This window comes from Canis lupus, chromosome 2 (assembly GCF_048164855.1).
Source record: "Canis lupus baileyi chromosome 2, mCanLup2.hap1, whole genome shotgun sequence".
Classification (NCBI taxonomy): Eukaryota; Metazoa; Chordata; class Mammalia; order Carnivora; family Canidae; genus Canis; species Canis lupus.
In genome coordinates this window covers 50,828,885-50,855,885 of record NC_132839.1, presented here as the reverse complement: position 1 = coordinate 50,855,885, position 27,001 = coordinate 50,828,885, and the positions used below count along the sequence as shown (strand labels likewise).

At 48.6% G+C, this 27,001-nt stretch overlaps 1 protein-coding gene across 1 annotated transcript in view; it reads left to right on the top strand.

Annotated features, from left to right (window-relative positions):
- The first annotated feature begins 11,276 nt into the window (after window positions 1–11,276).
- KLHL25 (kelch like family member 25) overlaps window positions 11,277–27,001 on the top strand; it is a 35,753-nt gene continuing 20,028 nt past the window's right edge. Inside the window, exon 1 of the mRNA XM_072799020.1 lies at window positions 11,277–11,361. The gene's annotated coding sequence lies outside the window, so the exon portion shown is untranslated. The remainder of the gene's footprint in view (window positions 11,362–27,001) is intronic.

Sequence of the window (27,001 nt, the reverse complement as noted above, 5' to 3'; positions counted from 1 at the left end):
ACAATGGGTTTTGAATTTTGTCAAATACTTTAAAAAAATATTATTTTTATTTATTCATGAGAGACACACAGAGAGAGAGGCAGAGATATAGGCAGAAGGAGAAGCAGGCTCCCTCTGGGGAGCCCGATGAAAGACTAGATCCCTGGACCCCGAGATCAGGTCCAGAGCCCAAGGCAGACACTTAACCACTGAGCCACCCAGATGTCCCTGTCAAATACTTTTTATGTATCAATTGATATCATTCTATGATTTTTATTTTTTAGCTTGTTGATATGGTAAATTTCCTTGATTGATTTTTGAAAGTTGAACAAGCATTGCATAATTGAAATAAATCCCTCTTAGTCGTGGTGTGTAATTAATTCTTTGTATACATTGCTGAATTCCAGTTGCTAATATTTTGTTGGAGAGTTTTGTGTTGGAGTTCGTGGAAGATATTGGTCTATAGTTTCCTTTTTTTATGTACTTTTTTTGGCATCAGGGTAATAATAACTTCATAAAATAAATTGGGTAGTATTCCCTTCTCTTCTATTTTCTGAAGAAATTACATGGAATTGGCATTAATTCTTCTTTAAATGTTTGGTAGAATTCTCCAGTGAAACAATCTGAGCCTGGAGATTTTTTTTTTCTGGGAGTTTTAAAATTACTAATTCACGGGACACCTGGGTGGCTCAGCAGTTGAGCATTGTCTGCCTTTGGTTCAGGTCATGATCCCAGAGTCCAGGGATCAAGTCCCACATCCAGCTTCCTGCATGGAGCCTGCTATCTTTGTAGTAAAAGATCTACAGCCTCCCCTGCTAATTTTTTAAAAAGAGAAAAATGTTATTACTCTATTGTATATTACAAACCAATTATAGACTGGAATGTGGTTTAAGTACAGCCAAGAAATGTCTAGTATTACATGGCACTGCCGTAATTCAAATTTGTTTTTATTTTGGAGTTGTTTAGTATTAAAAGTTAAAACTTGTATGGGCACCTGGGTGGCTCAGTTGGTTAGGCTTCCAACTTTTGGTTTCAGTTTAGGTCATATCTCAGGGTCCTAGGACTGAGTCCCACATCAGGCTTCATGTTCAGTGGGGAGTCTGCTTAAGATTCTCTCCCTCTCCTTCTACCCCCTCCCTGCTCGCTCGCTCTCTCTCCCCTCCCCTTCAAGTAAATGAATAAAATATTTTTTAAAAAAATTAAAATTTAAAAGATAAATAAATAATTAATTAAAATTTGTAGGGATGCCTGGCTGGCTCAGTCAGACAAGCATGCGACTCTTGATCTCAGCGTTCTGTTTGAGTCCCACATTGGGAGTAGAGATTACTTTAAAATTACCTTTAAAAAAAATTTTTTTTAAATTTGTGTTTACAGGACATATCCAAGTGTGTACCCTGTAAGCATGGTATCAGCGATTTTTTAAAAATTTTAATTCTGGAGCCTCAAATAAGCATTATAATTCTGTAATTATTATTTCCTTCTTTTAATTACTTCTGAAACATGCCACACTGATCTTTATTATTAAAAAAAAAAGAAAAAATGAGTTTTCTACTCACTTATATGTTAAAAGCTCAACATAATCTGTAGTGACATTCTCTATTTCATTCTTGCTATTGATAGTTTGTGTCTTCTCTGTCAGTCTTACTAGAGGCTTATCAATTTTATTGATTTTTTTCAAGAACCAGATTTCTGTTCCATCGATTTTCTCTATTGTTTCTCTGTTTTCCATTTTATTGATTTCTTCTTTTGTCTGTATTCCTCCCTTCCTTCTCCTTGCTGTGGATTTTTATTCTGCTCTTCCTTTCCCAGCCCCTTCAGGCAGACACTTGAGTTATTAACATGAGACTCTTCCCCATGTTTAACGTCGGGAGTTACTGCTACCAATTCCCCCCTCAGCACCACTCTCACTGCACCCCACATACTGGGATATGTTGTATTGTTGTTTACATTCTGTTCTGTGTCATTTTTAATATCAAAACAGTGCATATGATTCATTCCCCATGACCCACTCTTTTTTTTTTTTTTTAAGGATTTTATTTATTTATTCATGAAAGACACAGAGAGAGAAAGGCAGAGACGTAGGCAGAGGGAGAAGCAGGATCCATGCAGGGAACCTGTTGTGGGACTTGATCCTGAGACCGAGGATCACACCCTGAGCCAGGGGCAGGTGCTCAACTGCTGAGCCACCCAGGCGTCCCCATGACCCACTCTTTTACAAATGATGAAGGGTGTCTGTGAACAGACAGTTCTCAACCACATCCTGTGTTTAAAAAGGAAAAAAGAAAACACAGAGAAGTGCTCTAAATCTCAGGTGCACATCCAAGACATCATGCTCAGACATTGTGCCAATGGTAGAGAAAAGTCAGTAAGAAAGTATGTTGGAAGAAGGGGGTGTAGGGAACATTGTTGGCCTGCTGTGTGAGTTTCCTGCTTTTCTTCTCTGAGAGAAAATTTGGGTCACTTTCTCGCTGGTGCACAACAAATCAATCCTCTTTTAAGCATGCCAAGTAGCATCTTGCGAAGACCTTGGTTTCTCTGCTTACAACAGGCTTTACAGGGAATTGGACTTCCGTGGCTTTTAATATTGTATCATCTTGACAGATGTCTTGTTGAGATTGATCGTGTTGTTTTGTTTCGTTCTGATTTCTTTTGAGACTTCCCTCTCGACCCATGGATTATTGAAAAGTGTGTTGTTTAATTCCTACATGTTTGGAGATTTTGTCTTTCTGTTATTGCTATCTACTCTGATTCCATTATGGTCAGAGAATGCACTCTGTATGATTCCAATTTGTTTGTTTCATTGATGTTTGTTTCATGGTCCAAGATATAATCCATGCTAGTGAATGTCTCATGGGCACCTGAAAGAGAATGTCTATTCTGTTGTCAGGTGGAATGTTTTATGAATGTGAATGAGAGCCTGTTGGTGCTAGGATCTTTTACATCCTTGCTGCCTTTGTGTCTGATTGTTCTATCAGCTGCTCTATCAGACAGGGGAGTGTTGAAGTCCTTAACCACGATGGTGGATTTCTCTATTTCTCCTTTCAGATCTCTCAGTTTTTATGTCATGTACTTCAAGGCTCTATTATTTGGTGGATACATGTTTAGGATCATTATGTCTTTCTGGTGGAATGACTCTTTCACCAATAACTTAAAATTCCTTTCTTTATTTTAAAGATTTTATTTATTCATTCATGAGAGACACAGAGAAAGAGATAAAGACATAGACAGAGGGAGAAGCGGGATCCCTGAAGGGTACCCGATGTGGGACTCGATCCCAGGACCCTGGGATCATGACCTGAGCCAAAGGCAGATCCTCAATCACTGCACCACCCAGGCGCCCCTTAAAATTCCTTTCATTGTCATCGAGCCCTCCCTGGTTTTCACATACTTTTGGGATGACTTTGACCTCTCTATTCTCCCAGAAAATCTTCAGTATCATTGAGTTACAATACATTGCCAAAGTATTTTGTTATACTGCAGCATATTGTATGTGTGTGCATACATTGTGTTTTTACATTTGTACAATATAAACAGCTATCTGCAAACAATGTGTACTTCATAGCCTTGCTTTGTAAGATTTTATCATGTACATAAATGTGACGGTACTCTTTGTATCCATTTGCAAACTGCTTTTCTCACTCAACATCTTCTTTTCAAGATGTGTCCATGTTGACACATACAGACACCTCATTGTTCTCAAAGGCTGTGTTGTAACCCTTTGTGTGAGTAAACATTAACAGTTTATCTGCTTCATGTGTTGGGAAGGCCTGTCTTCAGGTGACGGGCCTGGGAAGGGTCTGCAGCAGGACACAATGGCAGGACAATAAGGAGTCAGTGACTTCTTTTCTCTTCCTTCTAGTCTTCTCACCTCTCCCAGCCCCACCCCACCCCCACCCCCACCCTACATACACTCATAGTCCTCCCAGGAGCTTCTTCTTTTCTGGAAGCTGTCCCTGCAATTTTCCCATGCCAGCTTTTTGTTTTTGCCTTGGAATGCTTTCTCTGCCCCAGTTAAACTGAACTGACCCAGCAGTACCCAGGGCAAATGCCCCTAAAACTCATCCTTCCCTGCTCTGTCATAGCACTATATCCAAAACTCTACAGAGTTCTTTGTTTCATTTTGCAGTTCTTGTATCTTCTGCCCCATTGGTCATGATTTGTTTTCTTTTTAAGGGTAGGATGATAATTTATTCATCTTTGAGCCCCATCTCCCTCAGGAACTACTCATCTGGCAGCATTGTGCCTAAAACATGCTGAGCATTTGATAAACATTTTGCAATCAACACATCAATGAACAAAGCCTCTGGCCTTTAAACAACTCCTAGGTGTCACTTCCACTCAGCTATGCAAGGACTCATTTGAGCATGCAACAAAATTGCATGGGACACACTGTCTATTTCCTTGGAGAAGTTCTTCTGGAGCCAGGCCCAGGAATTCTGCAGCCCTGTTTTGGCTACACCACTAGAAGCTTTCATGGATGCCAGGGAGAGAGCCTCAGAGGTGGAGGTCACCTCCACAAAATAACCATCTGGAGAAATCAGATCCCTAATGGCACAGATTTTCAGGGGTGGCAAGTGAAAGGTACAAGACTCCTGCCCTGCAGCTGGGGAGTTAACAAAGCACACCTCCGACGTTATGATGATATTCTCAAATAATAACTACAATTAATGAGCATTTACGCTAAGTAACCCAGGGACATTTCCTGGCACTTTACAAACATCTAGTTGTAGCTGAAGCTGCTAATATTTTTAGGATTTATTAGGTCCAAGGCCCTGGGCTGAGTGCTCTATACAGATTATTTTTTCTTAATTTAAACTTCTCATGAATCCTATAAAGAGGGAAGTATGATATTACTCTTATTAGCATTCCTATTTTACTGATGGAGAAACTGAAGTTCAGGGAGGCACAATAACCTGCTCTTGGTCACACAGTAAGTGGCAGAGCCGGAATACAAACCCAGGTTGCTTTGGCTGTCTCCAAACGCCATCCTCACCCCCCTTCCTGACTCCCTTCCTTTATTAAACATAATTTTTAATTCTACAGAGAAAACCTGATTCTATTTTTCTAAATATCCAGACCATATAAACAGAGTATAAATCTCCTTTCCCTTCCCCTTCTCCCACCCTAATCTGCATAGAATTTCATTTTTTAAGCTTCTGACTTTGTTTTTGAAATTCTTTTGGGGTTAAGCAATAGATTCCCTCAGCTTAGAGATCAAACTGCTGTGTCCACCTCTGTCCCTCACCGGCCACACCACCTGTCCTCGCTCAAGGGGGACCACTGGGTTCCTTTTCTGAATGGCCTCACATGGTGTCTTCATTTACTTACATGCTTTTACAAGCGTACTTTCTGATTTTTCTCACTTAGGGGCTCCAAAGATAGTACATGATATGCACTGCTTTGCATTTCAACAGTTGTTTATTAACCATTGTTCCATACTGTGTTTTGCCTCCTGGTTTCTGGGAAGGAAGAGAGTGGGATAAGGCCCAGCCTACATGCCTCAAAGGAGGCGTTTGTTCTGTGATGGTCTTTTATCTTCCTGCAGCTCACTCCCACCCCCTCGGCCCAGCTCCTCCGCTGCTGCTGGCATCACAGGCTGGGCCCTAGACAGCTAAATCTCCTCCCTGGTGTCCCTGCAGGTACCCCGACCCACAGATGGAAATTGTCATTACCTTTGGCTTTCCCATACGGCCAGTATGCATTGTGTGGCCCAGAAGCACAAGGATGTTTTCGATAGCAAAGGCCTAAAATGATGGCCTTCCTGATGTCCTGGGGAGAGTACATCTGGGAGAAGGCACTGCTGAAAGGAGACTGCCACCAAGTGGCTCCTGCTTCTTGGGGTAGAAGGAGCAGCAAGCTCAGATAGGCTTCTTCCTCAAGCAGTCCCCACACTATCACCAGTTGAAGGCAGGGCACTGTCTGCCTTCCGCAGCCTCTGCCCTTGCCAGACCTAGCCCTGCCCTGCTCCTTTATGCACCCACAGCCGAAGCAATGACTCATCAGTGACCTTGATCTGGCTGCTTCCCCAGAAGGGCAATCACCAACACCCAGCCCCTCCCTTGGGAGCCGAAGCTGACAAAGCCATCTCTCGCCAACGCCCAGCCCTGGGCAGCCCCATCTGACCAGGAATTCCATCTTCAGGCAGCTTGACCCCAAAATTGAAGACCTGGTTGAATGTATCAAACTCTGATTTCAGAAACCACTGACTTAATGGTGGCTAACACTGCATCTGACGCTACATGTGATTCATTCTGAATTCATGGAGTAACTACTCGTGGAGAGCCCACTATGTGCCAGACACCGTTCTAGTCTATAAATGGAGCAGCAAGACAAGGTCCCTGCCCTCACAGGACTTAGGTTCTGGGACAGCAGACAGCCAATCCCCATGCCAAATAAAATGCATGAATGTGTGCATTTGTACCATCGATGTGTGTGTGCGTTTGTATTGTCAACCAGGAACACCTGTAGACGAACAAGTTGTGTTTATTATTTGTTGTAACGACAGAGACCACACTCCACGGTACAAGAGTGTTAGAAGAACCTACATAGGATTTAAGCTTTGGGTGGGTGGTTTGGGAAAGGGCCCATGGAAGTGGAGGTTTGCTCTAGACTGGGTGCTGTCAGAAAGCAGGGATGAGTACATTATAAGGTATCTCCATAAATCATATCTGAAAAAAAGAAGACCAGATCAAGGTCAAAGCTATAATTAAATAAACAGCACTCATATTAACTAGAAGAGGTGGATGGTTGGTATTTTGTGACTTGAACAATGCTTATATTTGCTGTGTTCAGACATTAGTATGGAGTGGTCTTGTTTTTGTCTTGACCCATCATGGTCAAGAGTGACCTTGTCTGATGCTAATGTTCTGTGAAATTCTTCATGATCAACAGGAGAACACCTCACTGTCCATACAGGGCCAGCTTCTAGATGTCAGGGCTGCTTTTTGTGTTTCTCCCCACCCTCCAAAAAAAAAAAAAAAAAAAAAATATATATATATATATATATATATATATATATATATATATAATCTCAGGTAGAAATAAGTGCTGTGGAGTAAGACCAGGGATTACCGGGGTGGGGAATGTAGTAACTTTATAGAGGCGGTCAGGGAAGCCTATGTGATCAGGCAAAGTTTGAGCAAAAATCTAAAGAAGCAAGGGAGTCAACTGTGTGGCCATCAGGGGGAGGAGCTTTCCAGCTGGAGCCCGAAAAAGTAGAGGTCCCGCAGTGGGAATGGGTTTGGCTTGTCGGAGGCTTAGCATAGGGATCAAGGGTTCCCAGGCAGAGCAAGCGAGGACAGGAAGGTAGGAAGACAGTGTATGAGAGATGGTCCAGGCCGGACCGGGGCAGGCCAACATAAGGACTCTGGCCTTCACTCTGAGATGGGAGGATTCTGAGGGGACCACAGCCACAGCATATCCTGTTATTAAGATCCCTGTGGCTGCCGTGTTGATAACATATTCTAGAGAGCCAGAGGGGAAGCAGGGAGATGAGCCGGGTGGCTGCTCTGATGACCCAGGGAAGATATAACAGTAGTTTGGAGCAGCCCGGTGGTGGCAGTGAACATAGTGAGACTGGATCGCTCAAACTGGACAAGGATTGCAGGTCGGTAAGGGAGGATGGCGCCAAGACTTTTATTTGAGGAAAGGTTGAGTTGCTGTAGTATAAGCCCTGGCAGCTGGGTTTTTTCTTTTTTTCCCTTTGAACGCAGAGGCTTCAAAGATGGCTATCTGGAATAAATACATCACCAGCTACACACTGGCTGGAGATCAGAGCCAGCCCCTGACCCGCCCACACCCCTGCACCGAGGCTCCTTTATTTTGGAGATCTTGGTTGGTTTCAATAAACTGACCGTTTGGGCCACTTATTTTTTCTCTTCCTGCTCTTTAAATTACAGCTTTTATGGTTGGAACTTACCAATAAAGAGTGAGCCCATGAAACCCTGGGCCCCCACCCTGGACCCCAATAAACACAGAACCCCAAGCCCCAGCTTGCTTGCATGCTCTCTCACTCTCTCCCTACCTGCATGTAACCTTACCGTGTGGCCCCAAGGGTGCTGTGTAATTTTCAGATTTTGTAAGTAATAAGCATGTTTTCAAAGTTTCCTGATGGTTGTGGCTGAAGGGTATCTTGCAATCATAAGAGCCACAAGGGCCATTCTAACCAAAGCATCGGTAATTGACAAGAGGGACAGGGAAGTGTATCAGGAACTCAGTGGGGGCACGTTAGGGTGAGGGGCCTGCCCCTAGACTTCCAAGCCAAGACATGGAGTAAGCAGTTGTACCTGTGGGCCAGGAGCTATGGAGAAGTTGGGGTGGGAGTACAGATTTGGAAGTTGCCAGAGTGTATACGAACATAGGGCACAGCCCTGCGTGAAGTTACCTGGAGTGAATGTAGGTAGAGAAGAGGTCTTCTATTCTGGAGGTGACTCCAATACTAGTCGTCTGGGAACTGAGGGGAAGTCAGCAAAGGAAACTGAGAAGGAACATCCCGGAGGGCAGAAGAATCAAGAGTTCAATCAGCTATTATTAACAAGTTTGCATTGAATTCTGTACATCATCTCAGAATTTCTAAGACTAGATTCTGAGCCACCAGAAGACTGGACAGATGTCAACGGCAGGAGGAAAAGAAAAAGGTGTGGGCTGGAACTGCTGATTGACCTGAAGAACCTATTATTCCCCTCTTTTCTCTCTTGGTAAAGGCCCCCTGACTCTGTTTGGAGAGGCAATACACTCATAAACGTAAATGGAAGTGTGCGTGTGGGACTTCTGCTTATCTGGAGCTACCACGGTTGGGAGGCACACATCTGCTCTTGCATCCTATCCTTTCCTGCCTCTGCAATGTGGATGCTATCGCTGGAGTTCCAGCCACCATCTCGGAACATGAGGCAACTGGAAAATCCAGCATTAAGGGCGGCAGAGCAGAAATATAGCTCATGGGCTTGATAACTGTGGAGTTGTCAACCAGTTCCAGATTACTTAACTCCAGATTTATTTTGCATGAGCAAGAAACAAACTTCTGTCTTTTTAAAATTCACAGTTATTTCGGGTTTCCCGTCACATGTAGCAAGAGCTAATTCTAACCAATATGAGATTTGTTCACAGGATTTCAAAACTGTGTAGACAACTCGTGAGAGGAAGCAAGGATTCGGAGATGTCATGATCCCCACCCTCCCAGAACTCCCTTTTGCAAGGGGGGTGGTCATAAGCAGGTCATTACAACACAGGGGTGGGGCGGTGATATTGTTCATGTTCCCAGGTCTAGAGTGAGGACTGAGACAGATGGCAAAGCAAGCTTCATCTCCTTTTTCCTCTCAAACCATATCAATTCAATAACTCAACACATGTTCTTGGTCTGATTTTTGTCCCTTTGCCGGCATTTGATTCTAATATATTCCAGTACCTAATTTAAGCCATGGAGCTGAGGAGGGGGGAAATGATAATGTGGACTCCATTTTAGACGCCTGGCACTTATAATCTCTCAGAGAACTCGAATGGAATCATAAACAATGGTTATGAGCTTGCTAGGAATCCATTTTGTATGTGGAGCTTCATCCAACCAACAATTATATAAATACTCCAGCTCTAGACAATTGGCGGGATGCTAAAACTACAAATGCGATCTGTGTCATTTCTCTCATGGGCCAATTATTCTGGATGCCTCCTTTTCCCCTTGGAGGCATCTTAGCAGCACACCTGGCCAACATCTTACCTCCGGCCAAGACTGCTCTTAATACCAGAACCCTCCTGTCTTAACTGTCCCCAGATCTAGACCAAACGGAGATGCAAAACGATATTGAGCACTTAAGAGGTGTCAGGCCCACTGCATACATTCCCTTCTTTAATCTTTACAGTAACCCTGCCATATGTTCAAGAATCCTCCTTTCACCAGTAAGAATCTGACACTCAGCCTGAGCATCTGCCTCTGGCGCTCTCCAGGTCCTGAGGTAGAGCCAGGATCCAAACCGAGATGGGGTCTTCTCTGCTGTCCTCTCTCTCTCTGCACCATACAGTTTCCTCCCAGAGGTCTTTCCTGCTGCCACCTGGCACCCTGGATTCTCTTTTGTCCAGTCTCAACAGCCTTCCCACCAGTCAAAATCCCACCTCTCTTCCCAATCTTTGGTGCGCTCCTCCTCCCCCTCTATAAACCTGCCTTAGACCTCCCACAGGTGTGACCTCCGCTTCCTGGGAATTCTGTGCTCCCCATAACTGGCTCCTACACCACCGAGGACTTTCTATACTTTACCAGGGCTTTTCATATCCTTAAGTAACCTACCTTATAATCGATTTTCAGAAGAAGGGAGAAAAAACATTTATGGCACGCATACCTTGTCATAGGAGTTCCTGTCCTTTCGTTCCGGAAATAGGACTCTCTTTTTTTCTTTAAGATTTTATTTATTTATTTATGAGAGACACACCGAGAGGCAGAGACAGGGGCAGAGGGAGAAGCAGGCTCCGTGCAGGGAGCCCGAGGCAGGGCGCATCCAAGGACCCGGGGATCATGACCTGGGCGGGAGGCAGACTCTCAGCCACGGAGCCACCCCGGTGCCCGGGAAATAGGACTCTTCACCTGCCCCGTTACAGATGAACACATTGGATACCCAGCAACCTGAAGCCGTGGGACAAGATGCAAAACTAGAAGGCAAGAAATAGAAATTATGGATCATTTCTTTCGTTCAGAAACTACCAAATCACACGGGCGTGCAGCAAACGTTGGTGCAATGAATTAATGAATGGATGAATGAATGAATGAATGAATGAGCGAATGCCTATTTGAAGACCGGCTTACATAAAGAACTTAGGAATGGCATGGGTCGGAGGGCTGAAGCACTGAAAAAGACATGTCCCAAGTACGCAATGGGGCTTAGCGGCTGCAGAAAATCCCAAACACTGAAACAAGCCCAGAGTACAACGAAGGAGTTTCCCTAACACTTCCACGGCCAAAAGCGTGGCTCCGCACATCCGGTCCAGAAGCGGCGTTTGCAATCCACGAAGTTCCGTCCTTCGGAAAGCTCTAGAACACCGACGGGTTTTGTTCCTAAACTTCGGCCGCGGGGGCGGGCGGGGGCCTGTCCCTTTAAGAATCTGGTCAAAGTCTGGCTCCTCCGCCCGCCCCGCCCCCCTCGCGGAGCCGGCGCGGCCCGGGCGCCCGCCCCTTTCTCCCGCCGCGGGCTCAACTACGGGTTCGGCCGCCCGTCCGTCACAGAGGCGCCGCTTCTGATTGGCTTCGCGCCGGGAGGCGGGGCGGGAAGGCCTGAGAAACTAGTTTGTCGGCGGCGCCCGGGCGGTCCAGCGGCGGCGGCGCGCTCGGGCAGAGGCGAGCCGGGGAGGGCGGCGGCGGCGGCGGCGGCGGCGGACCCGGGGCGAGGAGCGCGGCGGGCGGTGAGTGGCGGGGCCCGTGCAGCCGCGCGCCCCGGCCGCCGGCCCGGCTGGCACTTGTCACCGCGCCCCCCGGCTGGGGACCGGCCTGCGGGGGCCTGCGCGCCGCGCCGTGGGAGCTGCGCCGGGCGCCCGGGGGCTGCGCTCGGGGACAAAGGGGGGGCGGGGGCCGGGGGCCGGGGGGGCCGGGCTGCTCCCGCCCGCGCGTGCCCGGGGACTCGCGAGGCTGCCTGCGGGGAGGAGCTCGGCGCGGCGGAATGAATCGGTTTTGCAAATGGATGTTGCGCGCGGGAGCTACAGCTGCCCCCCGGGAGCGCTTGATTCACGGAGTCCGCAGACTCTCTTTTTGAAGAATTACTATCGATCCTGGAAAGAGGAGGCTGCGGGCGTCTGAGGCCGTGAGCGGCCGGGCTCTGCGCCCGGGCTGGGCCAAGTCCCCGCGCACTTGCCGCCGAGGGCCAGATGGCCGCGGGCCGCGTGCGGGGCGGGGCGGGCCGGGGCGGGGCGGGGCGGGGCGGGGGTTACCTGGGGCAGTGCGGCCCGCCCGCGCCCCCCGCCCCCCGCCCGCGCCCCGGGCCCCCCGCCCGTTGCGTCCCGCCGACCCGGCCCGGGCTCTAGGGAGCGGCGGTCGCGCGCCCCAAGTCCCACCCTCCTGCCCACCGAGCTGGCGCCCCCCGGCGGGGCCCCCGCGAGCCGCGACCAGCGCCGCCGTCCCTGGCTCCTAACCCCCCCCCCCCTTGTCCTCCTCTAGTTGCTTGAGCAGCTTTTCCTTGGAGAGACTGCGCCCCTAAGCACCGTGCACTTTCTTGTGCGCTGCTGCTTCAGCATCCCCGAGGTGCATTATCACTCTCTTTGTGCAAAGAGAAATCTTCACGGGGACCTGATCAAAGGGACGGGGGTGTGGAGGCCGACCTAGGCCCCTGCAGGTTTAAACTGGGCACTCTTGGGTCCTGCTGACTTGATTTGAGGAGGGGAAAGGCTCCCTGAGGTTTGGCCCTCCCGGGTGAGTCAGGGCAGAGAACACCGTGTGTCTGGGCCTCCTGGTCTCACTCTGGCCTGGTGAAGGGTGAAGTTCCAGTGGCACTGGGGGAGGAGGCAGGAAGCCCCGTCCCCCACCCCTCCGCTCTTACCCTGGACCAGGTTATGGTGAGGGTCATGTGGGGTCAGGCCCTTTGAGACCCCTGGACCTCAGTCTCTCCCTTCATAAGTGGGACAGATGCTCAGTGGGCCCGGGTGTGCTGTTAGGATTCCTAGGGGCTGTTGGGAAAGACTTGCATTTGGGGCCTAGGGACTGGTGAGCAGTAGAAAACAAGGTCCACCCCACCTGGGACAAATTTGGTATCCTCCTGGGACCAGGGGCCCTGGGGTCCCCAAGCTGTGCCTGAGGAGGTTGATGGAGTCAGTCTTCTGGGCCTGGCAGCTACCTTGGCCTTGAGTCATTGCGTTCGTCAGGAAGTGACTCCAGGGAGGTTGTTAAAAGGAAGGTAGAGAGAAATGGTAGAAACCTTCATCCTGGGGCTTGGGCTGCAGCTAGATTTATGTCAGTGGTACACAGACAGGAGCCGTGGGCAAGCTATTCACTCAGCATCCGAGGCAGCCTCTGCAGCCCGATGCCCCTTAATAGCCTCTCAAACCTCTGGGCACCCAGTGTGGGGACGATTACCCAGACCTGGGACTTCGTGGTCTGCAGTGAAAGCAGGCTCACTTCTTCCCTTCTACCACTCTGATGCGCAAAGGGGGCTGGGAAGGGAGTGTACTCCTGAGTGTTTTGTTCATTCATTTGTTAATTGTCTAATTAAGCATTGTTGGAACAGTCTTGGTAGGGACCCTATATTCTGGGAGCTCCTAGAGAAGGGTGTGCTGGCACGTGGATTGGGGCCCTGACACATCCACATGCCGAGGTGTGCACGGAACCCCAGTGATAAAGGCAACAAAGGGAGCCGAAGGGCACGGGTGGCAAAGGCTTTCTGGTGAGATGATGGCATGACAAAGTAAAGATGAGAGTGGCTTGACAGAGCCCTGCTTCTGGGCCCCAGGCAGCAGGCTTCTCCCACCCACCCACCCACACTTCTCTCAGAAGCCAGTTCCTTGCAACCTCAAGGCAGGTGCAGGTTGAGGTCGGGGAGAATGCAGATGGGAGGTGAGAGAAAGGTTCATCTGATCCTGTGGAAGTCAGCAGGCCTGGCAGTCTCCAGGAAGCTGGATGGCTACTGGCTGCAGCTTCTCTGCTCAGGGGGTCCTGGGAGAAGCCACCCCACCAGCCTCAAAGACCAGCCCGTGGCCTAAGCCCTCATCCGTCCGGACCAGCCTGCTGTGTGGGATGTGGCCTGGCCATGGAGGGGCAGACGGAGCTGGCAGGAGAAAACAGAGTGGCCAGACGCAAATGAATTGGCTGATTGAGATGCTGGTTTTCATCTAATGTGGTAAATTTCATAATTGAATTGCCTCAGGCAGCCAGAGCTATTGAAGCATTTTCCCAGCCAGAAAACACTTAGTTAGGACAGCTGGGGGGCCGGGAGGTGGGGGGGCCCTGTGTGCATCCACAGCTTTTATTCACCTCATCCCCGTAGGGCTTTCCCTTTAGTAATCTGGGTCTGTCCGCAGGTGATGGAATCCAGCCCCACCTCTGCAGCAGCTTCCAACCTCGTTTCTGGACCACCTGGTCCCCCTGAGCATCACTGCCCCTGTCCCAATTGAAAGGTCCTTAAAGCTGATACCTGTTCACCTGCAGGCACTTGCCTTGCCAGACTGTGGCGATGGGGATGGTGGGAGCAGAGATAGAGGTCAAGGATGGGAGGGCTTCCTGTTATGTCTCTTCCTATTACATCTCTTCAAGCACAAGGTCAGGGGAACGAGCATGGGCTCAGAAACCAGATTTGGGTTCAGATGTTGCTGGTGTGTCTGTGATCAGCCACCTCCCTCTGTCCCCTCCCTCTGGCTCTGGTAGACGGTGTTCTTTCTTACTGCTGAACTTTTCCTTCTAAAGCCCTGCCCATACACTTTGGATGAAAAAAAGGTAGGCATGTGTAGCTCACTGACCCGTTCTTCAAAGCTCTGTCTCTGTGATCTGAGACATCCAGTTTGGTTGGGAAATTTCACTGGATTCCCTCACAGTGGTCTCCTGTAGCCCTGGGATGTACACAGAGTCTGGACCAGGCTCTCTGGGCCACACCTCACTTTAATGGGACTGAGGCCCAAGGTCAACTCCACCTCCTCACTTCCCACTACACTACAGTTGGAACACTTACACCTGGAACATACTGGGAGAAAGAGCACTTAGGTGGGGGTCTGGAAGTCCTGCTGCACCTCTTCCCTGACTGTGCTATTTTATGTAGGTCCTCCAAGTGTATGGGCGTCAGCTGGCTCTTCTCCAAAATGTGTGGACGCTCTTCTGTATGATACTTCTATTACATGTTTTGCTGTAAAATCCCAAAGGTTCTAACAGCCTCCGGTGTCATGTAAGTGTATAGGCTTGAGTTATTTGCCTAGCCCTCTTGGGCAGGAAGAAGAGGCAGCCAGTAGAGAGTGTGGAGGGACAGATTAGAAGTTAGGAGTCTAGACTTCCTGCTCTGCCTCTGATGGGTGCTGTAGGGCTCTGGGCAAGTCACTTTCCCTCTCTGGGCCCTAGTTTTTCCTCCTGTAGAACGAGAAGGGTATATAGTAGGCAAGCTCCTAGTTCTCTTTCCTCTCTTGATGAATGGAAACTGAGTCAGACGTTCGCAGTTGCTCAGGCCTCCCTCGGCTCCCTGCCTCTGCCCACTGCCTTGGAGTCCAGGGCTCACGTCTAAAGGGCACACAGGTACTGGTGCCCATGGATTAGGGGCTGATGAAGCCAGAAGACCAGGTCAAAGAAGAACAAAGCTGGGCCCAAGGGAAGGTTGCTTGTGGGTGACTTACTTCCCAGGGTTGTTCTAGCTGGTGCCAGGCAGGGACCTGGGCAGCAAGTATGGAAGCACTTAGGCTGGCACCCTCTCCCCAGTACCAAAATGGATGGGGTGGGACCTAGCCAGCAGGGGTCCCCAGGGCCTCTTCCAAGAAGAGAGATGGGCACAGATCTCCCAAGATTGGTAGGGATCATGAAGGAGCCCAGGGGGACAGGAGGAGGACCCGAGGCTCCTACACACTAGACTTTGCCAAGAAGGTGCCTGCAAGACCAGTTGGATAGCTCCTCCTGCAAGAAGGCGGGGGCTGAGCAGGGCCGTGGGAGAATTGTATCTCTGTTGCCAGAGGGAGGACCACTTCACCTAGGGTGTCACTTCCCACCCACCTCTGCCTGCCAAGATGATACCTTCTACTGTCAGCCAATCCATCAGAGTAGGATGCAGGGATAGGTTAGAAACAAAAAGCCTGGGCAACCCTGGTGGCTCAGCGGTTTAGCGCTGCCTTTGGCCCAGGGTGTGATCCTGGAGACCTGGGATCGAGTCCCACGTCAGGCTCCCTGCATGGAGCCTGCTTCTCCCTCTGCCTGTGTCTCTGCTTCTCTCTCCTCTCTGTGTATTCTCATGAATAAATAAAATCTTTAAAAAAAATAAAAGAAAAAAAAGAAAGAAAAAGCCTTGTTTATTTTCTACCTGTTCTCATTGGTCCCCCAAGGAGAGGCTGACCACAGATCAATCTAGGGTGAAGGGAATGAATTTCCTAATTACGATAAGAGGAGCTTTGCTCACCCAATTCCAGAATGAGCTGCCTGCCAAGTTTGCAGTTGGCCAGGCCAGATTTGTCTGGGCAGGAGTGAAAGCCAAGAGACCCAGGAGCTCTTTTTATAGAAAGCCATGGCAGTTATATCCAGCATCCAGAGTTCAAGTTCTGCTGCATGCTAGCCAGGCTGGTGAGACCCTGGGCAGCGAGTCCCTTAACTGTGAATGCTTCTGTTCATAGCTTTGAAAATTCAAGGGAAAAAACCATACAGCTCCATTCATGTAACAGGCTTTTGTTTCACACCTTCTGAATGGCTCATCCTGGACTAGAAACTAGGAAAAAGAAGTCAGGCTCAAAGAGACTCCTTTCTTGGAAGTTCAGCCTCTGGCATGTGAGGTAGATGGGTAATCAGTGGTTGTGGTGCACTGTGGCATACTGTGGCACAGGGGGAGTGACATGTCAAGAGCCTGCCTCAGTTTCCCCATTGGAGAAGTGAAGAAGTAGACTGTTTCTAGCCTCTCCGTTCGAGATGTGTCCAATGAATATTTTTTTGCCGTCCGTTCTCTACCAGGCTCTGGGATGCAGCAGAAAACAAGGCAAGGTCCCCACCATCCTGGAGCCCCTATTGAACTGGGACCAGATAGACAAAATAAATACAGCTCCCATCAGGGCTGCTGGACGTGGATGGGGAGGAAAGGTCAAGGTAGGAGACTGAGGGGGCCTGAAGCAGGTCTCTCAGGATTGGTAACATTTAAGTGGAGACCTGCAAGACTGGACCTAGGCACCCATGGGAAGATCTGAGGAAGTACATGCCAGGCGGGGAACAAGCGAGTGTACAGGTTGGGAACAGCATGGGCTGCGGAGGGGGATCTAGCCAGAGATAGGCCACAGCCATTGCACACCGAAATCTTGCTTTCTGGCAAGGCTGAGGAAAACATGTTCCTTTAAGTTGTTTAATTGTTTCCTTTAAAACTTCAGTCATGGGTGCCTGGGTAGCTCAGTGATTGAATCTCTGCCTTGAGCTCAGGTCATGATCCCGGGTCCTGGGATCGAGTACTGCATTAGGCTCTCTGCAGGGAGCCTCCTTTTTCCTCTGCCTATGTCTCTGCCTCTCTCTCTGTGTCGAATGAATGAATGAATGAGTAAATAAAATAAAAATGAAACTTTGGTAATATATCAGTGGATTCCTTTTATAAACAAACAACATGAGAGATGCAGCATGGTCTGGAAGTCTCTTTGGCCTTGGTATCTGTCAGTGGTTTGGTACATACCCTTCTGGCTGCACGATATTCCTGTGTGGCCCAGCACCGGCTTTCATCTTACTCTCTCCAGGGGAGACAGGTTGTGTCTGACTTTCTTTTTTTCTCCTTCATACAATCCATGAAGTCATGTGTGTCCTTGACTAGGCATCTTTCTGATTTTTAAATGTTCATTGTCAAAGCCAAATGCCTTTCCCAAAGACAGGCAGGTCACTCACCCACTGATGGTGTCTGGGAGCCCATTTGCCCACATCCTCACCCATACTTGATAATACTTGACATTATCCATGTTTTCACTCTTAACTCATGTGATGGAGAGGTTATGATCTCATAACTCCTTTAAAACAAGCAGACCAAAAAAAAAAAAAAAAAAAAATCCAGTTTATCCAGGCTTCCTCTTTTTGTTTTCATCCATCTTTGTTTTTCCAGAATATCATGGTTTAGCGATTGCTGGCTCTGCCTGTGACTGATCTCCTGACCTCCAGCGAAGCTTCATCTGTGAAATGAGGCCCTTTTAATCCCTGCCCTGCCCCCCTGCCAGGCTGCTGTGCGTTGCGCATGGGAAAACATTCCTGAAAGTTCATTTTATGCTGAAAAGTTCTGCAAACATCATGGGTTTTACTAGTGAGAGCCAGAGATTTAAAGTCCTGAACATGTGAGTGAATCTGAGTGTTTCTAAACAGCCACTCTGTCTAGAGGAGGCCCTCGGGTGGCTTTAGGTGGGATGTCTGCCTGGCATCCCTCATGTGGCCTGAAAGAAAAGTCGGAGGGCTAGCTGGGTAGGTGTGTTCCTCCTTGTCTCACCTACAGGAAGGAAGAAATGAACCAGGAGGGTAGAGAAGGTTCTCTATCCCATCCATAAAAAAGCTCTGAAAGGGCATTGATCACCACAAGCTGATCCCTCTACTTACCTGCTGGTTAGACCAAAAGTGGGGGCTCTTAGAACTTTATTGATTCCTATGTTTATTACTTTGGGGGTCCTTGTCTGTTTTCCTGTAACAAGAGGCTTTAAAAGAAGCAAAAGATTGACAAAAGGTCCCTTGTACTTGATTCAGAGACAGAAGGATGGGGAAGCTCTGGAGATTGGTAGAGAAGGAAAGAAGGAGTCTGGGGCCAGGGAAAACCACTCCCATATGGTTCCTGGGTGCCATCAGGCACTATGATGGCCCTGGGGACACTTTAGCCAGGCTCTCCTGTCATTCCCCAAGTGGGCTCTAACAGCTCGCCTCCACTGCTTGAGGGGCAGTAATCCAGGCTGGTATGAGCCCTGCTGCCCCAGGGATAACTCAGAAATAAGCCCTGGTGGAGATTTCTGTTATCCATCCCCTGCCCAATGTGGTTAGGACAGCTGCAGGGGACGGGAGGCCACAGAGAGGAAGGTAGACAGACATGGGAGAGGGTAATAGAGAGCAAATGCACAAAGGGACCATCGGACCCCAAAGGGCTTTGGTGGGGGGCCTCCCCTCATTGTGCCTCTGCAGCTAGTGAGCAGGAGGTGAGGAGGGTGGGGAGCCGGGCTATTGGCAAGTTTTCACATTTCTCAGACATTCCCTGATTCTGAGGGTTGGGTTTTTCGGGAAAGGAGTGAAGGGAGCATCTTGGGAGCTTATTTAAGGATGGTCCACCAGGGGCAGAGGCAAGAGTGGCCACCCTTGCTGGGTGCCTCCTGCTGCCGTCCTGCAGTCAGATCACCAGGTTTCCTTTCAGGCCGTGAGATGGACTGGTATATCTATGCTGAGGAAGTCATAGCTGCTATTTTTACCACTCCAACTAGGACTTTTTACTGGAAGGTGCAATTACAAGCAAAATGTCAGGGTTTGGCTAGCCAGCTAAGTACTGGGAGGCTGCCGCAGGCTGAGGCAGGGGCCACAGCATGGTCAGGTGGTGTGTAAAGCAAGGTACTTTGCATGTGGACACATACCTCCCCTGGTTGCTGAGTGGCTTCCTCTGAACCACTTGCAGTGTCTGGAGCTCTCCTCTAAGCCAAAAAGAGGCTTTTGCTGGGTTTTGCCCAGATAATTACACCTGAATACCTTATAACTAGCTGGTCATGGGACTGAAGCTAACCAGCTAAGCCATTCTACTCCTAAGTGCCCCAGAAGTTGACATTTTTGAATGTGAGTGAAATTATTGAGAGCTTCTACATGATACCTGCACTAAGTGCTAGGAGTGGACATGAGTAAGACAGTCCGGGCTCTCAAGCATCACAGATACAGCAATTAAGGATACAGAAGGTGTGACCCCAGACCCTTTGAACAAGCATGTGGTATGCTTTTCCTTTATATGCATTATGGCTAGAGGCTAAGCAGGGCTTATATTAGGTCCTGTTGCTATGTAACAAATCACCACAAACTTAGTGGCTTAAGCTGTACCTATTTATTAACTCATAGGTATATAGGGCAGAAGCCTGAGCTGGCTGGACTGTGTTCTCTGCTTAAGGTCTTGGACCAGAAGTCTGAGGTCAAGGTGTTGACTGAGCTCTTACCCTGAGGCTCTGGGGGAGAGTCTGCTTCCTGGCCATTCAGGTTTGTTGGCACAGTCAAATTCCTGGTGATTGTAGGACTGAGGTCCCCCTGTCCACTTTGGATGCTGATCTCTGCCCCTAGAGGCTGCCATATTTTGTGCCACATGGCCCCCTCCATCTCCAAATCTGAAGTGGGGCACCAAATCCTTTCCTGCTGCAAATCTTTGGCATCTGCTTCTGTGACCTGCTGGAGAAAACTCTGCTGGAAAGGGCTCCTCTGATTAGGTCAGGCCCACTCAGATAACCTCTCTGTTTCTAGGTCACCTGATCAGTTAGCAACATCATTTATTCTGTCTGCAGATTCCTTTGCCATGTGGGTGCCATGTCAATCGCAGGAGTCAGGCCAGGGGTGGAGATCAGCGGGCTGGCCATCTTTGCATGTTCTCATGCTGAGGCTCATGCCATCACAGGGCTCACGCCACCCGGGGCTGCAACAGTAGTATGAAAAGCAGCAACTCTCATGAACTGAGTGAATTTTGTGTGCCCCATTGTGCTAAGCTCTCTACCTGAATTCTCTCCTTTAATTCCCAGGATAGTTCTTTGACATAGGGACAGTTCTCTTCACCCTGTTTTCCAGATGAGAAGACTGACGCTTAGGGAATATGTAGTATCTGGGGTCAGTCATACAGGTACAGACAGCAGTATGGGAATTTGGAACTAGGGGCTTAGAGCCTAGCCGCCCCATTAGGCAGTATCTCCAGTTTGATCCCTGCAATTTATGGAACACCATCCAGAGCACGGTTGAGAGTTGTTCTTTCCCACCTAGCACTTAAAATATTTAAATACGAAATATGTCAGTCATATTGCAGGTTAATACAGCAGATATTGGGAACCTCTCACATGGGTTTGACAGATGTCTGGGTGTTTCTGATTCTTATTCCAGTGGATATTGTGGTTAATCCATTTCCCCTTCAGCCCTATTTACTGAGCATTGCATAATTCTAGGCAAAGATAACACAGAATACGGTCCTCTATGAGTTGGAAATTAAAATAGGGGGACAATATACAATGACCTGAGTGCCAGACAAGAAACACCACAATGCTATAGCAAAGAATCAATGGGTATCAGAATGTTAATGGCAGGAAATAAGACAAAAAAATGTTTATTTACTCACCCCCGTATCCCTGGTACATGGCACAGGGCCCTGCACATGGTATCTTGTATGGCCAGGGCCCTCCACACACTGGCTGCTAAGTCCAGAGGGGGGTATAATGGTGAAGTGAGGTCTCATGGAGAAGCTGAGACTTGAGGGCAGAATTGGGATCAGGAGAACTGGGAAGGCCAGCCTGTCTGCATGCATGGCGTCAGGGAAGAGGGTCGGGGGTGGGCCATGAAGCTGGAGTGGAGGCAGACTGAACCAGGCTTGGATGTCCAAGCCGCATTCAAGGCTACTGAGCAGGAGAGATTGGTGGTCAGGAGCAAAGCATTTGGCCTCAGATTGCTGGGGGCGGGAGAGATTGGGGTCACGGGCCCCTCATAGTCCAGCGCACTGGAGGGAAGGCCTTAACCTCCTCTTCAGCATAGGACTAGTGACACGAGGAACCCGGGAAGGAAGATTTAACGGAACTTGATGGCCAGGCAATGTGCTAAAAATATATCTATGAATGAGTCGTGATTTCTGAGCACCCATGTATTTGGCTATAAATATACACACATATGTAATTTCAAGAGACCAAGAATTATCAGCTGCAAAGCCCAAGGGTAGCAGCCTGTGCATGGCCCCTGTAGTTTGCTGTCTGAGGCCCTGCCCAGTACAAAGTACCCAGCTCTGTCATTTTGGGGGAGACTGAGGGGGTCTTGTGGTAAGAAGAAAGTGGCTGGTAATGAGGGGAGGAGCTGGGGAGACGGGAAGAAGGGAGGCACCAGGGCAGGTGGGGAGGCCAGACAGCCATCGGGTTAGAGGGTGCTGGGCCCTGTGACCACACCTCTATGCAAGCTGGGGAGGGGGATTGAGATCCGCAGGGGCAGGTGATCCTGCTGTCACCCACACCTTACTTTCCACAGAAGTTTTCCTCTGAGTTCTCAACAAAAACATGTCTAACATGGAGGATAAGGGAATTCTGCTAACCTGGTGTTCTCGAAGTGTGGTTCAGAGGCTCCCCGAGTTTCTTTTAGTGGTCCCCAAGGTCAAAACTGTTTTCATGGCAATACCAAGATGTTATTTGCCTTTTTCTCTAATCTCTCTGAGTGCATAGCTTAGTGAGCTAATGTGTTCCAAATGACCGTTGCACGGTGTTACCAAACCATGCATGGGTGAAAAATCCATTCAGAGTACAAGATAGACCGGGAGATCGGAATGTCACAGAGTACAAAAGTTCACCAATTCAGGCTCAGGTTCCACGCTGCAATTAATCTTTAAGAAGCTACTGCTTCTTTAAGAAGCTGCAGGTCTTGGTTAGTATCAAAGAAGGTTATCCTAAATTATCTGAAAAGGCTCTTAGAGTCTCTTTCCTTTTCCGACAACCGTGAGGCTGGATTTTCTACACATTCTTAAATGAAAACATTTTACAACAAACAATGCAGAAGCAGATATGGGGATTCAGCCACTACTCTCAATTAAAAAAACAAAACAAAACACTTTTTTTTTGGAAAATACATCTATGAATGACTTATGTTAACATATAATGGATTTATTATTTTTCAGTTAACTAATGTACGTTTATATTTTTCCCCAGTTTTAATTTTTAAAAATTCAAATTTAATTTTGATAAATGTCAGGCAAAACCACATAAACAAAAGCCTCTTGGATCCTCAATCTTTTTTTTTTTTTTTTTTTTTGAAGACTTTATTTATTTGAGAGGGAGAGAAAGAGAACACGAGCTGGAAGAAAGAACAGAATGAGAGGGAGCAGTAGACTCCTTGCTGAGCAGAGAGCCCAGCACAGCCTGATCCAGGACTCTGGGATCCTGACCTGAGCCAAAGGCAGACACTTAACCCACTGAGCCACCCAGGCACCCCGCAGTCTTTTTTAAATTGCAGAGAGATCCTAAGACCAAACCATTTGAGGGTACTATGCTGCCCAAAGCACCTGTAAACCGGGAACTAGGTGCCAGGCCTTGAGCCTAGCTCTCTACATTAATTTTCCCCCTTTAGTCCCTCAGCAGCCCGGTGAGGTGAGCATGGTTATTTTCACTCCCATTTTATACATGTGGAAACAAGGGCACTGAGTATTTGAATACCAGCACGGGTCTCACATTATGGTTGTGGCAGTACCAGCAAGAGGGAGATCCCAGACTGGTGGGCAGGGGTGCAGATGCCTGACCCAAAGCCTGTATCACAGGTCTGGTCTGTCCCCAGGGCATCCACTGTCCTCTGTGGCAAGCACCCTTCCCCAGTACTAAGCCTGGCAGCAAGGCACACCTCCACATGCTTCCTGCTTTCCTGAGGCCCAGGAGGGAAGGTACAGGTCTGCTAAGTGGAAGGGGAGTGCTTGAGAAATCAAGGGTTTTCATTTAAAACACCATCCCTGTTCAGCTGCACACAGCATTTGTGGCCAGGAAGGTTCTTTGTCTTCAGAAATAGTCCATATCCTGCTATTTGAGCGGGGACTTGGCAGCAAAACAGCTTTGAGTACTAAGGATATCTGCACATTTTAAAAATCTTCTCTGAGCCTTGGTTTGCCCATCTGTACAGTGGGGACCCTGAAAAGGTATCTTAAGGATTAAGTGAAAGAATGCATTTAAAGTACCTGGTGTGTGATGCCTGGCTGGCTCAGCGGTTGAGCATCTGCCTTTGGCTCCAGGATCACCTGGAGTCCCCGAGATCAAGTCCCACATCAGGCTCCCTGCATGGAGCCTGCTTCTCTCTCTGCCTCTCTCTGTGTGTCTCTCATGATTAATAAATAAAATCTTTATTAAAAAGAAAAGTACCTGGTGCAAAGGTTCATGTATGGCAGGGTTTTGAAAAAGTGATACTGCATCTGGCACAGAATCCAGCAGTTCAGAGTGATGAGGGGTCTCCCCTGTGATCTCTGGTGGCACTACTGTCAACCAGTTTCTTCCGCAGCCTCCCAGAAGTAGTCCGTGCACATATCCACAGGTGTGTCCTGTCTCTGTGTGTGTGTGTGTGTGCATAGGTGGTCTGGTTTCTAGCATACATAAAAGACAGCATGCAATCCACAGCACCTCATGTTAGCATGGAAAGCCACCTGCTTAATGTGTGTGTGTGTGTGTGTGTGTGTGTGTGTGTTTGGCTGCATAGTATTCTCTATGAATGAACCACGGTTTATTTGGCTAGGACTCTTATTTATGAGCATTGAGATTGTTTTCCAGCCTTTTGGTTGCAGCTAGAAGCTCATGTGCAAGTGGAACCGAGGGCGGGGTTCCCAAGGAGTGGAAACGCCAGGGCAGAGGGCACCTGCATTTGTCATTTTGAAAGATAACTGCAAATTGCTCTCCAGCTGCACTCTCCTGCTCTCGGCCCTCAATGGGAAGAGAAAAGACAGAGCTGTGTCGTCTTGGGCTTTAGGAATTGAGGAGTGTTTTGATTCCAGATCAACACCAACTCTGACAGACTCAAGAAGAATGAACAGGGAGGAAGATCCACTACGAGGAAATGGCTAGTGCTTTACTCTTGATATTTTTGTTGCATTTTTTCTTTTTTTTTTTTTCCTGTTCTATTTTGCATATTCATTTTCCTCCAAGACTGTTGCTCCAGGTGGCTCATTGAAAGTGATATCTAGGCCAGAGTGCTTTTAATGGCTCCATCTGTAAGGCTCTGCGAATCTTTTAAGGGACCAGACAGGAAAAGAAAGCACCTCCCTCCAGATCCCCAGCCCCCCACCCCCACCGTCTCTGTTTGCCAAGGGCCAGGCCAGTCCTTCTGGAGAGGGAGGAACCCAAGACCGTGATGCAATGTTTGCTTTGGAGGGGACTGTTCTCTCTGCCCCTCTTTTGTTTCTCTGTCTCACTCTGGATAAGTGAAAGGAAACAAGTAATTTCAACAGATGGGTGAGCCTGAGCGCCCTGTTCTCTGTCCGCTCTCTGATTAGAGCAGTGGTGTCCATTTCACTGGCCCTGCTCCCAGCTGGAGCAACAGCTGGGCTTGCAGACTCCCAGCTTTGGGGGCCAGAGAGGTTCCAGGTGGTCCCCACCGAGCTGAGGGGGGAGCAGGATGTGGCACCTTCTGTCTGCCCTTCCCTGATGAATTGGGTACAGTCTACACCACCCCCCACCCTTAGCTGTAAGAAGCCGCTTTGTGCGGGGTGGTTTCAGCATGGTAAACAGAACTTTTAGGACAATGGCACATCAGACATCTGTGATTCTTCTCCAAAGATTTTATCTCAAAAGAATACAGTAATTCAGCATAAGCAAAAATGCTATCTGTTGGATAAAAACTTTTAAAACTGTGGATTAATGACCTAGATGGTGGTTGTATATTTCACAGACCTTGAAAGTTACATTTGGCAACCACAGAGACACTGGACCATGAAGACACTTCCAGCCAGAAGACCGGATCCCTGGGCCTGGGCACAGCAGGCTCTTAATCAACCTTTGTTCAATAGTGAATGAAGGATAGGAATTTGGAAACTATGTACATAGATAAAAACCATGTGGAATTGAGTTCCATAACTGCAACAGTGTAAACTGTTTGGGGGATAGGAGGAGGAAGTAAGCCAAAGTGAAAATAGTTACTCTGCAGTTTTTCTTAACCTTATCACCTTCCCCCAAAACCTTTGCAGACCTTTTCTCCCCAAATGTGATTACCCCTCACATAAAAGTTAATGCCAGATATACTGTGAGTCTGTGTGCTGTGTGTATAGATCTGTGCTTTGTATATAAAAAGAACAAGAGGGGCGCCTGAGTGGCTCAGTTGGTTGGCATCTGTGTTTGGCTCCGGTCATGATCCCAGGGGCCTGGGATTGAGCCCTGCATTGGGCTTCCTGTTCAGTGGGGAGCCTGTTTCTCCCTCTGCCTTTACCCCTCCTGTTCTCTCTCTGTCTCAAATAAATAAAATCTTTAAAAAAGAAGAAAGAAAGAAAAAGAAAGAAAGGAAGGAAGGAAGGAAGGAAGGAAGGAAGGAAGGAAGGAAGGAAGGGAGGGAGGGAGGGAGGGAAAGAAGAAAGAAAAAGAAAAGAAGAAAAGAAAAGAAAAGAAAGATTTTTTTCTGTCCCCTAAGAACCAATTTTTGCTCCTTAGGGTAGTGTCCCCAGCCACCACCTCCTGACCCCCTCACCCTCAGGAAAATACCTGTGTTCAGGGTTGTAATTCGGAGGGATTTACATTGTTTGTGTCTTGCGCTTCCTTCTTACATTGTCTTTTCAGTAAGAATGCTGAGCTCCTGGGAGTGCCTCTTGGCCTGTGTCACTTGGTCCACGGAGCTGACGCCGTGGGAAGACAGGGTTCTGGGCGAACGGGGTGCTGACTGCCCTCGGCTGTTGCTGCCGTGGGCTGGACACGTGGCCCAAACAGTGCCTCCCGAGGCTAGCTCCTCCCCTGAGCAAGATAGCTTCTCTTAAAACATAAAACCCTGCTGGTGAGGAGTTTGCAAAACCCTTACACTGTCTTCGGGCAGCCAGACAAGGCCTGCTCGGAAGCTGTTAGATCCTTTCCCTGAGGTGGCCTTGCTCAGCAGGGTGTCCTCCTCTGAAAAGGACACAGAAAATGACCCTGGAAGGCTGCTTTCTCCCCAGGAGCCTCTGCAGCGCACAGGAGAAGAGTGAATTCAATACACACCTTGGATGTCTTGGGACACAGTGGCTTCGTTCTCCTCAAGACGGCATTGCTCCGGGTGCATAGCAGCTGGTTGACAAGCGTTTTTGCTCCAAGGGGTAGACAGAAGAGAGTGTCCGGTGGCTGGAACCCCAGGCTGTGGTGCCCCCAGATCTCTCCTGTCCCCTTGGTGCGTGGGAAAGAGTGAGGGATCTGCACCACGAGCAGCCTTGTGATGCTGGACACACAAAGTACAGCCAGGGAGCTCCTCACCCGGCCTCCAGCCAGGAGGCACGGGTGGTAGTTGTAGCTAAGGCCGTGGGGAGGTGGATGAGTTAGCACACAGAACAGTGCCTACGGTGGAGCAAGAACTCGATCACTGTAATTTAGTACTAGTGGTGGTGTTCCTGCTGTTAATCTCGGAGCTACTGTTCTCGTGTACAGGTGCCAGAAATAGTGGGGCATATGGCAGATCGTACTTCTGGCACTCGTGAGTGAGTGAAGCTGTGTGTCCAGTTTGGGCCAATGAGATGGAAGCAGAAGTGATGTGTGTTGTGGGCCTTCCAGGCCA